This window comes from Poeciliopsis prolifica, unplaced genomic scaffold, assembly GCF_027474105.1.
Source record: "Poeciliopsis prolifica strain line A6 unplaced genomic scaffold, Auburn_PproV2 SCAFFOLD093, whole genome shotgun sequence".
Lineage (NCBI taxonomy): Eukaryota > Metazoa > Chordata > Actinopteri > Cyprinodontiformes > Poeciliidae > Poeciliopsis > Poeciliopsis prolifica.
In genome coordinates, this window is record NW_026562468.1 from 834443 (window position 1) to 848403 (window position 13961).

At 38.5% G+C, this 13961-nt stretch overlaps 1 protein-coding gene across 10 annotated transcripts in view; it reads left to right on the forward strand.

Annotated features, from left to right (window-relative positions):
* Nucleotides 1–13961, forward strand: part of foxp1b (forkhead box P1b) — a 274772-nt gene that overhangs the window by 72429 nt on the left and 188382 nt on the right. Inside the window, exon 1 of one of the 10 annotated variants that reach the window (XM_055022942.1) lies at nt 13911–13936. The exons of the other annotated variants lie outside the window; for them this stretch is intronic. The gene's annotated coding sequence lies outside the window, so the exon portion shown is untranslated. Of the gene's footprint in view, nt 1–13910; nt 13937–13961 lie in introns of those variants that run through there. 10 annotated transcript variants of the gene reach the window in all.

Genomic DNA, 13961 nt, shown 5'->3' on the forward strand with positions numbered 1-13961 from the left:
CAAATGTGCAGATAAAAAAGATACAGAAGGGTGAAACAATTTTCATTTGCGACCCTATTAATCTTTTTGTATTATTTGATCAAATCAAGTAAAGTTTAGAGAATAAAAAGACAACAACTTTTAAAAAGGGGGAAAACTTTAACAACGGAGGAAGAAACTGCTTTTTTGTTCTGTTATCTTTTCTGTTGGTGATTAGGGTCTATTGGGAGATAATTACGCTTTAGAAAGAAGTTAATGAAACAAAAACTTCTCTTTTCTTTTGAACAGAAAGAGGCATATCTTTTGTACTAGTATCTGTAGACATCTCCCATCCTTGACAAGCCGCACAGAGACTTGGGTTTTTTGTTTTAAGGTTGCAGTCCACCCCCCTCCCCAACCCTTCACTTCTACCACCCTCTGCTGCCTGTCAGTCTGCAGCTGATATGAGAGGACCCTGTGAATGAAGCCAGAGTCAGCGAGGTTTTGTCTCTGCTGCATTATTGCGTATGCCTGTCCATGAACATTTGGCATGCTGGAAGACATCAAACAGGGTCATCAGGGATGTGTGCTAATTTCAATAAAGGAAGAGAGAGGGGGTTGGGGGTGAGGGGAATCCAGGCCAGAAATAGAGGAGGAAATATGACTTAATTCCAATTGGCAAACATTTACTGCATTGTGAAAACATTAAGTAACCCCCTGCGCTTTGTTGAACATGAAAGGAATGCATGGATCAGAATTTATTACACGACAACAAGGGAGAGACGTATGTATCACCCGATGAGGTGTTTGTCTGGAGAGCGGCACAAGTGTCGGCCAGAGTGCGTGTATTAAGCTGTCCTTGTGGAAGTTCACATCTGGAGGTGCGTGTGTTAGTGTGAGTGAGGGGTCGCATTCCCACCTCCTTCCCTACCCCTTGATATCCAACAGCACTCTAAAATTTCATCATCTATTCTCCAGCGCCAGTGCACAAGTTGGCTGCTCTGGATCCATCTGTTGTTATTATTTTCCACTGATAATTGGTCTGAACAATGGAATGCCTGTGTCCCCCCTTGCCTTTGAAACCGTACACCCTGTTTATTTTCCAAAGAGCTCATTCCTCCTCTACTTTTTCCTCCTCCCTATCTCACCCCTGGATTTTTTTCATTCTCTCTCCCCAACCCTGTCAGCCAGTGTCACCTCCCCCCTCCCCCTTCTACCTCTCGCTTTCCCCCAACCCCCGATCCATCTGAGAGGGTTTCACATGAAAATTACATCTCTGACTGGCCACCTCAGTATGTGTCACTCCCCTCTAGATTTTCTTTATGGACTTTCTTCCCATTCTCTCCTCTTTTGTTTTTTTAGACTCTGACTGGCAGTGTTTTCCCCACCACTTGGGATTGCTCTGCATTCCTCACTGAAAAGAAAGAAAAAACAGATGGATGAGAAGAATAGAGGAGTCTTTAGAAAGAAGGTTGTTGGATAATAGATGTTGGTAGAAATGGCTCATCTTTTATGCTGTGCTAAACAGAAGGATATAAAATAATGAGTGAAGGAATCACTAGACATACTTTGTTTTTAAAGTTGAACCCCATCTACTGAAAGCCAGCACCAAAAAATGACCTACATAAGTTAATTAAATGTAATATTTTAAGTTTTAATTAGTGTTTTACATGGTAATTAGGAATCCTTTTAAAGCTGGTGATGTCTTAGTCACACCTTTTGGTTGCTTTTTATAATCCAGGTTATTTAAGATAGTGCACCTACTATTAAAATTTCTTAATACAGCATGCAATTCAAACCCTTAATAGTTAATGCATCGGAAGATAACCAGTGTATACAACACAAATAAAGTGAAACTGCCAGCTAACACTAGGCTTGTTAAATGATTTTCAAATTGGAAAAACATGACCTGAAAAAGAATGGCTTATATAATCTTTGACGCTGTTCCACAACTGACAATATGATGCAGCTTTCAGAAGTTTACTTCACTTGTGGTGGAGCTGTGATTATTTAATCTGGTAACTTCAACCACGTAACTTGAAGTTACCAGGTAACTTCATGAATAAAAACGAATGTTGAAAATGGCATCAACTGATCTTTTGGGAAATGGTACTTTTAATATTTGCTAACTTTGTTCTAACCAACTGACATGAAAATTCTCTATTTGCCTTGTTTTGAATGCCTAAAGTGAACTAGATGTTAGCTTCCACTACACGTTAGCTAGATGTTAGCTTCCACTACACGTTAGCTAGATGTTAGGTTCCACTACATGTTAGGTAGATGTTAGCTTCCACTACACGTTAGCTAGATGTTAGCATCCACTAGATGTTAGCTAGATGTTAGCTTCCACTACATGTTAGCTAGATGTTAGCTTCCACTACACGTTAGCTAGATGTTAGCTTCCACTACACGTTAGCTAGATGTTAGCTTCCACTACATGTTAGCTAGATGTTAGCTTCCACTACATGTTAGCTAGATGTTAGCTTCCACTACACGTTAGCTAGATGTTAGCTTCCACTACATGTTAGCTAGATGTTAGCTTCCACTACATGTTAGCTAGATGTTAGCTTCCACTACACGTTAGCTAGATGTTAGCTTCCACTACATGTTAGCTAGATGTTAGCTTCCACTACACGTTAGCTAGATGTTAGCTTCCACTACATGTTAGCTAGATGTTAGCTTCCACTACACGTTAGCTAGATGTTAGCTTCCACTAGATGTTAGCTAGATGTTAGCTTCCACTAGATGTTAGCTAGATGTTAGTTTCCACTAGATGTTAGCTAGATGTTAGCTTCCACTAGATGTTAGCTAGATGTTAGCTTCCATTAGATGTTAGCTAGATGTTAGTTTCCACTAGATGTTAGCTGGATGTTAGCTTCCACCACTCTTTGGATTTAGTTTCACTTTCAGCAAACTTACAGCTACCTACTTTTTGCTATAGGTAAGGGAATGATTAGAAATACTAACCTCCAAAAGGCCTACTTAGTGCAAGATCCTGCTCCCCTCTCCTTGTTGCAGGGCAAAATCTGCTTGGCAATGATGAGTACCATTGGCATAGCTGTCAATATAACGCGCAAAATCTTAAATGTATGCGTGATATATAAAAGAAAAAGGGACGCAGTGTTTTGCTACTAATCATCAACGCTACAACGTCAAGATAACTAGGTCAGGAAAAAGTTTGAATTAAGAAAAAAATAGCAAGTGAAAGGGAACTGGGTCAGTTATACTTGCTTGACTTTGACCAACATGTAGATGTGATGTAAAATTTTGTGTTTCGGTTCAGTAAAAAATAAAAGAAACTGACCCACACCAACTTTTTGACAGATCATAAGTATAAAAGTTATTTAAATTAGCTAATCAACCACCGCAGTGTTAGATTAGCTAAGAGCAGCAGTTGCTAATTTACCACAGTGATAAATTATTAATAATGGTGAAATACACATCAATCCTAAAAATGTAGTATAATAAAGGACTGAATGCTCTGTCCTTTGTGTGGGAAATGTTTTAGTGTTGGTACTAAATCCTGTGATGTTGATCATCAGTCGACGTCACATTGTGTCAACATGCTACATATGAATTCTGTTTCTTTCTCATTTTTTCTTTTTCTTTTTTTTTTTATTTTATAAAAACTTACATTTTAGGAAAACACTATTCCGGTGTCCTTATTGCTCATCATGTATACATTTGTCTTATTTATAGGGACTCGACATATTTGAGAGCTAATGATTTTGCCGCGAACAAATTGCTTTAATATTGCTAGTAAGCATATAAAAATTGTCTTTTCGCTCTCCAGTGTTGTACACTTGCATGGAATTTCCAGATGTAAACAATAGCATGCAACGTATCCATGGTGTTCTAACAAAACGGCAGCTTCAGTCTTAATAAAACCCCGGCTTGCTCCTGTTGACGATGTTTTCAACCAGAGCAGTTTGCTGCTATGCCAGGCTAATGCTGACCTAGCATAGACTCTTTATATGACTCATTCATAATTCACTGTAGTTCCAATTATACCTATATGGACAAGTTCTCCTGCTTTGTAAATGTAGCAATTTGGTTTCTGAATGCCTTAGAATTTTATTCTTGTGTTTCAGCTGCAGTTAGCACAAACTCTCTCTCCTTTACTGAAGACTGGTTGTTGATTCCTAATGAACAATGAGATGAAGCAGCCACTACAATTTGCTGTTTACTTTATTTAAAGGATGAAAAACTTGCCATTAGCAAATTGCTTTCTATGAAACACTCCTCTTCTTATGTGAAATAAGCACAATTGCAGCTGTGTAAAAAACCTGAACCTTTGTTATTCATGTTCTTCCTCGTTTGATGTATTTTTCAGCATTGAGAAACAGTTTTTTTTATTTGTTTGTTTTGTTTTAACCACATCCTTCTGGCTCCTCTCAGCACCATAGTCTAGGCTCAAATCTCCCCTTTCTTTCACCACTCACTGTCTCTTGTTCTCTTTTATACACATGCACATGTGAAACACACTCAACTATCACACATAACTTCAGCTACCTGCTTTCCCCTCTTCTTCAAAAGTGGATTTCAAATAGTAGGTACCTGTAGAGCTTCTGAAACAGTCTAAAGTTTGTGCTTATTAGTAAGTTTAAAGATTTCATGACCTCTCCCACATATACACCCCATTCTTTCTCTCCTGCTAAAAAACTGTTCAATCGAGCAGGGGTGAATGTGAGTCTACCTCTTGCACACAACTCAATGTGTGTTCAGGGTGTAGAGAGCAATGTGCAGACTGCCACAGCTAGTCGTTCAGCAGGTTGTTGAGTAAGTCTCTATATACAAGTAGAATAGGAGTTGTAAGGGTGCCTGCAAGCGGATTAAAGAATGTTCAAATTCAACATTTTCTGCATATTTTTTTTTCATTGCTGCAATATTAGAGGTGACATTAAGACACAACAGCATTTTCTCAGTTTTACAAACAAAGTGTTTCTTTACTTATGGCTGTAATGCCATAGTGGCCATCTAGTCTTTCAATGTCTTTCAATTTTTAGTCCCACCTGATGGTCTTCCAAATCTTGTTTTAACCTTTCTTTTTGAGATGACCTCTATTCTTTGTGTCTTCAAATGGGCCATAAGAGTTTTAAAAGGAGTTGTGCTATCTGGCTCTTCAAACTGAGATTTTTTTTTCAATTGCACTGCTGAAAATGAACGGGGATGAGACACGTGCTTATATACAGATCTAAATATTTTACTAGTTATAAGGTGTGCACTGATTGTGGTTTTCTGGCCGATCGTTAATTACCAATCTTTAAATAGCCTGACCTACCAATTCCAATTCTGGCCAATACCGATTTTCTTTTGTCTCAGATGTGTCAAAATATAACAAGAAGTCAATGAGTTGGCAACAGCTTGGTAACGATAAACTGCAAATGTGCAGACATGACCTGGTGTGCCGGTCTGTCAGTCAACACTCTTTCACAAGGGAGCAGAAGAGGACAGTTACTGATTTTTAGTCATTTGCCGAGACAAATGTCTAAAATTGGGGGATAAATCAGTTTCACGTGTAAGTATCAGCCGATCACCAATCATCAATCTCCGAAAATTAAGGAAATTGACACAGATAAATCATCTGGCCAATAAATTGTACACCCCCAGTTATAACTTAGTTTTTCAAAAAATACTAGTCTTGTTTGATGCTAAGCAATTGAAAATAAATTAACTAAAAGTATTCTAGAAAGATCATATTTTTAAAAATAATCCAAATCAACTGGGTTAGCACCTGAACAACCCAAGATCACCAAGTCCCATATTTGTCAAATGACAATTTTTGACACAGTAGCTACAAGTTTTTCAGTTCGAAAAGATTTTGGTTGAAAATTATATCAATATATAAACAAACAAACTTACAAGTCACATCAGGCATATATTTATTTTGTGTCTGAACATACAGTATACCAGGATTGTTCTGGAGTTTGGAGACAAGCTTCAAGGCTGTGACTATACAACCTGTTGATTTTTGTCACAGCTGCCAAATAAGCCTGAAATGCATTGCTGGCACCTTCTGGGCTGGAGTGCCTACATCACTGTTGCCACTAGGCCAGAAATGAGAATTTTTCGAGATGCAATATAAACTTAGTTCTTTAATGTTTTATTATTTTCTGTAAAGTATAAATCTAAATGACAGTGTCACTTTTTCATCAGTAACTGGTCACGATTAGCATGAAAATAATGCAAATAATCCTGTTCTTAGTTCAAAAAACTTAATTGCCTGAATCCAGAACTTTCATGTTTCTGGTGCTCGGAAACTGTTATTACTTTCTTAAATCACTTCTTTTTATTTTTGCTTTTGAAAGTACAGGTTCTAAATAATCAAAGATAATATAACATCTTCATCTTTCTGAGAGTTGGTCATGCTTTTCATTTTTGTCAGTTCTTTTTAGTGGAGAAAAAAACAAAATATTACTTTACTGTCATTTTATTGCCCAGTAAAGCAGAAGCTGCTTTTGCTGAGAGGTGAGTCATGCTTGAGGTTTCCCCATGTTTTTTGGAGCATAGATGCTTACTCGGAAAATACCATGCACACTCGCTACAAACAAACAGCAAAACCCCACATGTTGATATCGCCAACTTTACACGGCCTCCCTATGTTCTCTTTTAAAATGTATTTACCAAGGCTGTTAATAGAGATCCATCATTTCTGAAGTGTGTTTGATTTTGTTTTTTTTGTTTTATGGTAAATAAATAGATGCCGCAAATTTAGCCAGTACACTGAGTGGTTCAAAACATCCATGATGGGCTGGAAAAGAACTCTATTCATGACCGTTAATTAATATGATAATGACGTGTGAAGGGTTTGTTAACGAGCCACCACACAAGTACCCACAGATACAGTATTAGGCTTGCTTGGAGTAATTAATGGAATAACTTTACTTAACTTAGCAGTAAATATTCAGGAGGACCTCATGATTTATTTATTTTTTTGCCGCTTGGTGTAAAGAGAGAGGCTGGCCGTCCATTAGAGGAGCTGAAGAGCTGTCCACAGTGAATATGAAGTCTTTTTTTGTTGGAATTGGGTTTGGTTTCAGGGGATGGGCGGTGGGGGAGGTGGAGAAGAGGTATTAATTCATATTTTGAGAACACAATCTTTGAACAAAGCCAAAGGCACGATAACATACCTGGGTTCTCTGGAGAGCATATTGTGAAGCTGTGACCCCTTCTGCAAATCGGCAAGTCCACTTCACGGGTTTGTGGATGGAATAGAATGAGTCTCTATTCATGATTGGATGTAACCACTGTATTTCATTACCACAGAAAATAGTAGTAATAATAAAAAAAAACCCACTTCTGATTATACATTTTAAATGAAAATAGGCCATTTGGATGCGGTTTCTCTTACATTGCCCTGCATGATGGACAGCGATACAGTGAGTACAGACTCTTTGTTTCATCGCAGCCTTTTGCTGAAATCAAATAGGTCATTTCTCTTGAATGTACACTTAGAATCTTGACAGGAAAAAACAATTTTTTGGCAAATTTATTATTATTAGTATTTGTTTATTTTATTAATTTTATTATTATTCACCAGTTAGTGTATATAAAACAAACAGACTAACAAAAAGCAAAAAAGGGGTATTGATCTACAAAATAAATGACAGGACTAAAGAACAAATAACAGCAATTAAAAATAAACACACACAGGGGAAAAAATACATTCAAAACAAAAACAAAACATGGAACATAATCAACTGGAGTCACAACAAAAACAACTAAAAAGAAAGCAAACAGATAAATAAACAAATAAAAGTATATACCAAACAAGGAGTAAATAAATAAAGAATAACTTTAAAAATAAATCTTTCCTGTCTCTCCGGGTCTTTGCTCCGGCAGTGACACTAGTTCACCTTCAGTGAAATGGCATTTAAAAACATGGAGTATATTTCATTGATATATTCAAATGGATTTCTATCTATTGCTGATTGTTGTTCCATTGTTATCTGTTGCACAACAGAAGATTTTGTAACATCTAAATAGATAATTGTCATGTTCCGTGTTTTTCTGTTGTGTTTATTTGAGTTTTCTGTGTCCTGTGTCTCCTCGTTGTCCTGTCTTCCCCTTGATTGTTCCCAGGTTTGTCTTGTTCCCCTGATTACCCTCAGTGTATTTAGTCCCTCCTGTGTCCTTTGTCCCTCCTCGTACTTTTGTCATACTGTCGTCATCGCTAGTTGTTGCTTGTTTGTGTTTTCCGCCTTTTTTGCTACCGGTGTGAGCCCTTGCTTCTGCTCAGCCGTGCTGCCTGGCCGCCGACTTGTTGACTGTCATTTTGGACTGTTTTTGTGAATAAATCCTCATCACTCATCTTACCTGGGCCTCCAGCGTCTGCCTCCCCTCCTCCACCACAACACCACTTCATGACAATAATCTAGTCATTGTGAGGTACTGATATTCTCATCCTATCTTGATGGAATAAACAAAAATGTAAATCTTTTTGAAAATTCATTAAAAAGAAAAACTGAAATATCACTTGATCATAAGTATCCAGACCCTTTTCTCAGAGTTGAGTAAAAGCACCCATACTAATCCATGTAAGGATTATGGAGGCCACTGTGCTCTTGGGAACTTTGAGTGCTGCAGAAGTTCTTTTGTAACTTTTTTTTAACAGACAACAAATATGAATATAGAAATTAATGTCACTGCAAAGGGACTTGATATTAATGACCTTGTGATATTTCAGTTTTTCTTTTTTTAAAGAAACATTTCAAAATGTAATGTTTTTTCTGTGAAGATGAGATAAGCATCCCATCTTGATAGAAAAAAAAACAATATTTTGAAATTGTACAATCAGGAAAATATGATTTTTTGGATTTTAGCGAATGGCTACAATGAAATGAAGAGTGAAAACTTTAAAGGCGTCTCTATGTGTTCGCTTCTGCCGATCTTTTCTTGTGATCTCACTAACGGGCTGGGTATTTGTTGCTTGAAGATGGTTCTTTTGTCAAACGTCACTTACTTTCTGATTTTCCACCTTCTTTAATGCAGCAGAAACACAACATTAGATCCAGTCCTTACAAGAAAAGTTTGCAAAAAACAAAAAGAAAAATGCTTCTCAGCTTCCTTTGTCATCTGAAATTGTTGCATTGTAAATCATATTTCTAGCTCAGGCATCGCACTGAGCATGCACTAAACCCACCTAGAAGGATAATTATCTCAACCAGGAGTTGTTCTATTCCTTAAAATTTCAATGTAGGAGTGTGTGATGGGTTTGGTTTTCCCAGCTGGGTAAAGCAGCGTGCGCTTGTTTATCCTCAGCCTGCGATCTCTGCACGCCCACTGCTATGAATGGCAACATTACCGCCTGGTGCTGTTGGAAATGGAGACAATTATCTGTTTAGATATTACAAGATGTGCGTTTATAATACCAGAAAAAAAAAGAGCTGCTTCCTGGATTCTGTTCTTGCCTTTTTTCTCTCCAGTTCTACTGTTCCGTCATTAAAATGATGGAACGTTTATCTAAATGGATGTTATGCATTGGGTAAACTCATTTAGCTCCCAGGGCTCTTTCAGGTGATGGGAATTAATGATGTTTGGTAGTTTGAAGCCAAAAATATCTGTCATTTGTCACCACTCGCCATTAATTTACGGTTCCATTGATATGTTAATTGAAGTGTAATGAATCACAATAATAGAGTAGTTATGTGGGAATGGTCCATTCCTGCAGATTGTTCCAGCCTTAGAAGAATTCTCAGTGAGCTATGTGTTGACTCATGTTTTAAACATGACCCATAATTAAAAGGTGGATGGGACTGTCTTCCTGTCTAAAGCTGCCAAAAACCGTGGAGCGGTTTTGCTTTTGGTTTTTCTGTCCAGTTGATTCTGAAGCGTTTACCTCAGTTTTACCGTAAGCTAAAATATAATTCTCATCTAAGTGTTCATTTTGAGCTGAACTTGCGCTTGGTCCTGCTGAACTACCACTGCGGCTTGCGGGATTTCCTCTACTTGAGCGACATGAGACGCGGAAATCCCCTTGTTCACCATCTTGCCGACTTCTGATCAATTCATTTGGAAGACTGTTATTTACATTTACCGTTAATCTTTGGCTGAAGTGATGCTTATAATCCCAGTGTAGCCCAGATTCAAACGCCAGATCAACTCCAAAATCCTAAGATATTTGATTATGTACAACTGATGCAGACCAGGAAGATGTGAGATTATATATTCAGGATTCCACAGATGAATATCCCATAGGTGCAATCATTTTATTTGATCATTTATTTGCCGTTTATGGGACCACAGTCAGCATGTTTTTTTTTTTGTTTTTTTTACTGCAGGAAAAAGTTACCTTTATTACTAACTGTAGACTGATAAAAAGCTGCTGCTTTGAGACCTTATAACTTATGACAGTGAAATGTTGACGTATTTCTAACCACGGGAGTTTACTGCGGTTTTTGTTACCACTGTTTACATCTCGCAGTGTGCAATGAAGCATCGATGACACTTCTTTCGCAAGTGAACAGAGGTTTGCGAGAATAGATTTGATCCGAGCAGAGACAAGTTTTGAGCACAAGGACAAAGGTTTACGAAGGCACAGTGAACATTTGAAAGAGAGCAGAAGTTTTGAGTACAAGCTTACAAGTTTTGAAAAGACAGCCATGAATCCTGCTTTCAAACCAAAAATGTGTAGTTTTGAATTATGGCAGAAAATTTTCCCCATACAGTTTTGTGAGACTTAAGTATAGCATAAAAACATAAATTAAATAAGGATAGGTATTGCGTTGTAGAGTGTATTTATTTATTAATTATATTTCTTAAACTGGGACCCAAATCCGAACTTCATACCACAAACAAGCAAAGCTGGTATGAAAATAAAATATCCTAGAATCTTGTACTTCCTTGAGAAAGTAATTATTTAATTACCTTAACTTTAAGATTATGCAATTCTTCCTAATCTAGTATTCTTGAAAATCTTTGAAAGCTCAGACAGATTAAACAGACAGTAATACATCGAGTTTTTTTTTTTTTATCCGCTGAAATTCTAGCTCTCTATCACTTCTTCACAGCCCAAATAAATTACAGACGTCTCTTGAGGAAACAGTTTCTTTGAAATAGCTTCATGTGGTTTCTGTGCTGACTTCATTGAAGTATCCCATCCATCCATGCATTCCACTTTCTGTTCACCCTTGTCCCTAGTGTGGTCAGGGAGGTGCTGGTGCCAATTTCCAGCTACTTTCCAGGCGAGAGGCGGGGTCACCCTGGACAGGTTGCCAGTCTGTCACAGGACAACACAGAGACAAACAGGACAAACCACCATGCACACACACACTCACACCTAGGGAGAATTTAGAGAGACCAATTAACCCTGACAGTCATGTTTTTGGACTGAGGGAGGAAGCTGGAGAACCCGGAGAGAACCCACCATGCACAGGGAGAACATGCAGACTTTTTGCAGAAAGACCCTGGGCCGGGAATCAAACCCAGGACCTTTTTGCTGCAAGGCAACAGAGCTACCAACTGTGCCACTGTCCAGCCCATTTAAGTATCCCACTGATGCTAAAAAAAACAAGCAAACAAAAAAACAGATTTTATTAGTACAGGACATACATAAAATCTGTCTAGTTGCATAGTCATGCTACCAGATAGTTACAGTGAGTACAAAAAGTAGACTCATTTAAATGTTTCATTCTGTTTAATTGCAGCCATTTGCTAAATAAATAAGTTCATATTATTTCTCATGACTGAACACTTACCATCTCATCTTCACAGAATAAACAGAATTGTGGAAATTGTTGCGTATTAAAAAAGAGAAACTGAAATATCACATGGTCATATGTATGACCATGTGATATCGCCCAGTATTGAGTAGAAGCACCTTTTGAGCTGGTACAGCCACGAATCTTCTTGGGAATGATGCAACACCTGGTTTTGGGGATCCTCTGCCATTCTTCCTTGAGATCCTCTCCAATTCTATCAGGTTGGATGGAGAACGTTGGTGGAGCCAGTTTCCGGTCTCTCCAGAGATGCTCAGCTGAGTTTAGGTGCAGGCTCTGGCTGGGCCAGTCAAGAATGGTCACAGAGTTGTTCCAAAGCCACTTCTTTGTTATTTTAGTTGTGTGCTTCGGGTCATTGTCTTGCTGGAAGGTGAACCTTCAGCCCAATCTGAGGTGCTGAGCTCTTTGGGAGAGGTTTTCTTCCAGGATATCTTTGGACTTGGCCAGAGATATCCTGGCCATGTGTACTTGGCCACATTCATTTTTCCTTCAATTGCAACTGAAAAACACCCTCATAGCATAATGCTGCCATCACTGTGTTTCACTTGTATTGTATTGGACAGGTAATGAGCAGTGCCTGGTTTTCTCCACACATACTTATTTCTCAGTGTGGGAGTCTTTCTTGTTTTTTTTGGCTAACTCAATACGATCTTTCATGCTTCTTGCACTGAGGAGAGTCTTCCGTCGGACCATCCTGCCATAAAGCTGGTGGAGGGCTGCAGTGATAGTTGACTTTGTGGAACTTTGTCCTATCTCCCTACTGCATCTCTGGAGCTCAACCACAGTGATCTTTGGGTTCTTCTTTACCTATTTCACAAAGGCTCTTTCCTCACGATCGCTCAGTTTAGCTGGACAGCCAGATCTAGGAAGAGTTCTGGTCGTCCCACACTTCTTCCATTTCAGGATTATGGAGGCCGCTGTACGCTTTAGGAACCTTCAACCTAACCTTGGCCTGATCTGTGTCTTACCACGATTCATTTTCTGAGCTCCTTGGGTAGCTCCTTCCACCTTATGATTCTCATTTGCTCTGACAGGTGTGTGCTTTTCCTAATCAAGTCCAATCAGGTTAATTAACACAGCTGGACTCTAATGAGGCAGTAGAACCATCTCAACAAGGATCAGAGGAAATGGACAGCAAATATTAATATAGAAATGAATGTCACAGCAAAGGGACTGAATATGTATGACCATGTGATATTTCAGTTTTTTATAAATTTGCAAAAATGTCTAAATTTTATTTTTTTTCTGTCAAGATGGGATGCTGTTATTTCTTTTCGCAAACAGCTGCAATTAAACCAAGAATGAAAAGTGTAAAGGGGTCTAAATACTTTCTGTAGCCATTGCATCTGCATATGTTTTCATAGCTGATTGCAAAAGATTTGTTCTTCAAGTTTCCTTCAGGTTGAATTTTCAGGTTGAAAATTCCACCAGCTGCTGATTTTTTTTCTTCTACGTTTAGATTTATTTGTTCAAATTTTCTAAAATTCATGTTGTTTTATGTTGTTGTATAGGTAACACACTGCACCTGAAGGGAGTCTGACCGATTTTAAACAACAGTCAACTTGTAAGCTTTAAACTAAGACTGGACAGTGTGTGCTGTGGTATTTTTTTATTATTAACCTCGCTTTACTCTTGTCTTAGATAAACACTGCTGGCAAAACGCTTGGCCACAATTTTGACTGTCAAATGTAAACGGCCAAAAGAACAGTGAGAGAGAGGGTTTTTTTCTCTCTGACATATTTGGATATGCTTTAATGCCTTTATTCAAATTCACCTGTTATAGAGCCCCAGAGTCACTTTTAGGTTTACCATAAAAATGAGACTTTGTTTCCTTCTCTCTTTCTTCTGTATTTCATCTCCTGGGTCGAGTGCTCCTTCTTGGGAAGCTTGGTGCATGCAGATCAGGGCCAACCCAAGGAAGTTGAATCAGGGTAGAGCAGGTAAAGATATAGGGTGCTGAGCAGCACTAGTTAGGGAGGGGCGGGGTAACAAAGGAGCATCCACTAATGTGAATGGTTTTTGTCTTGCAAATAAACCATTCAGTCACAGACTGGGCTCATTGTTCACCTGTTATCTTCAGTGGGTGTGTAGTTTTAGTTAACTGACAGATGGGAATGCAAGGGATGCTGTAGCACTGGGACAGACCTCAGGTGATAGTGCTCCCATTCTTAGCGGCCGGTTCTGAGTGGGGCAAAAGGCAAACAGCCCAGGAATCCAGAGGATAGAGTTGCGTTGATGATTTCTCAGAGCATATCAGACAGGTTTGTGCACGTCACACAGTCTGAT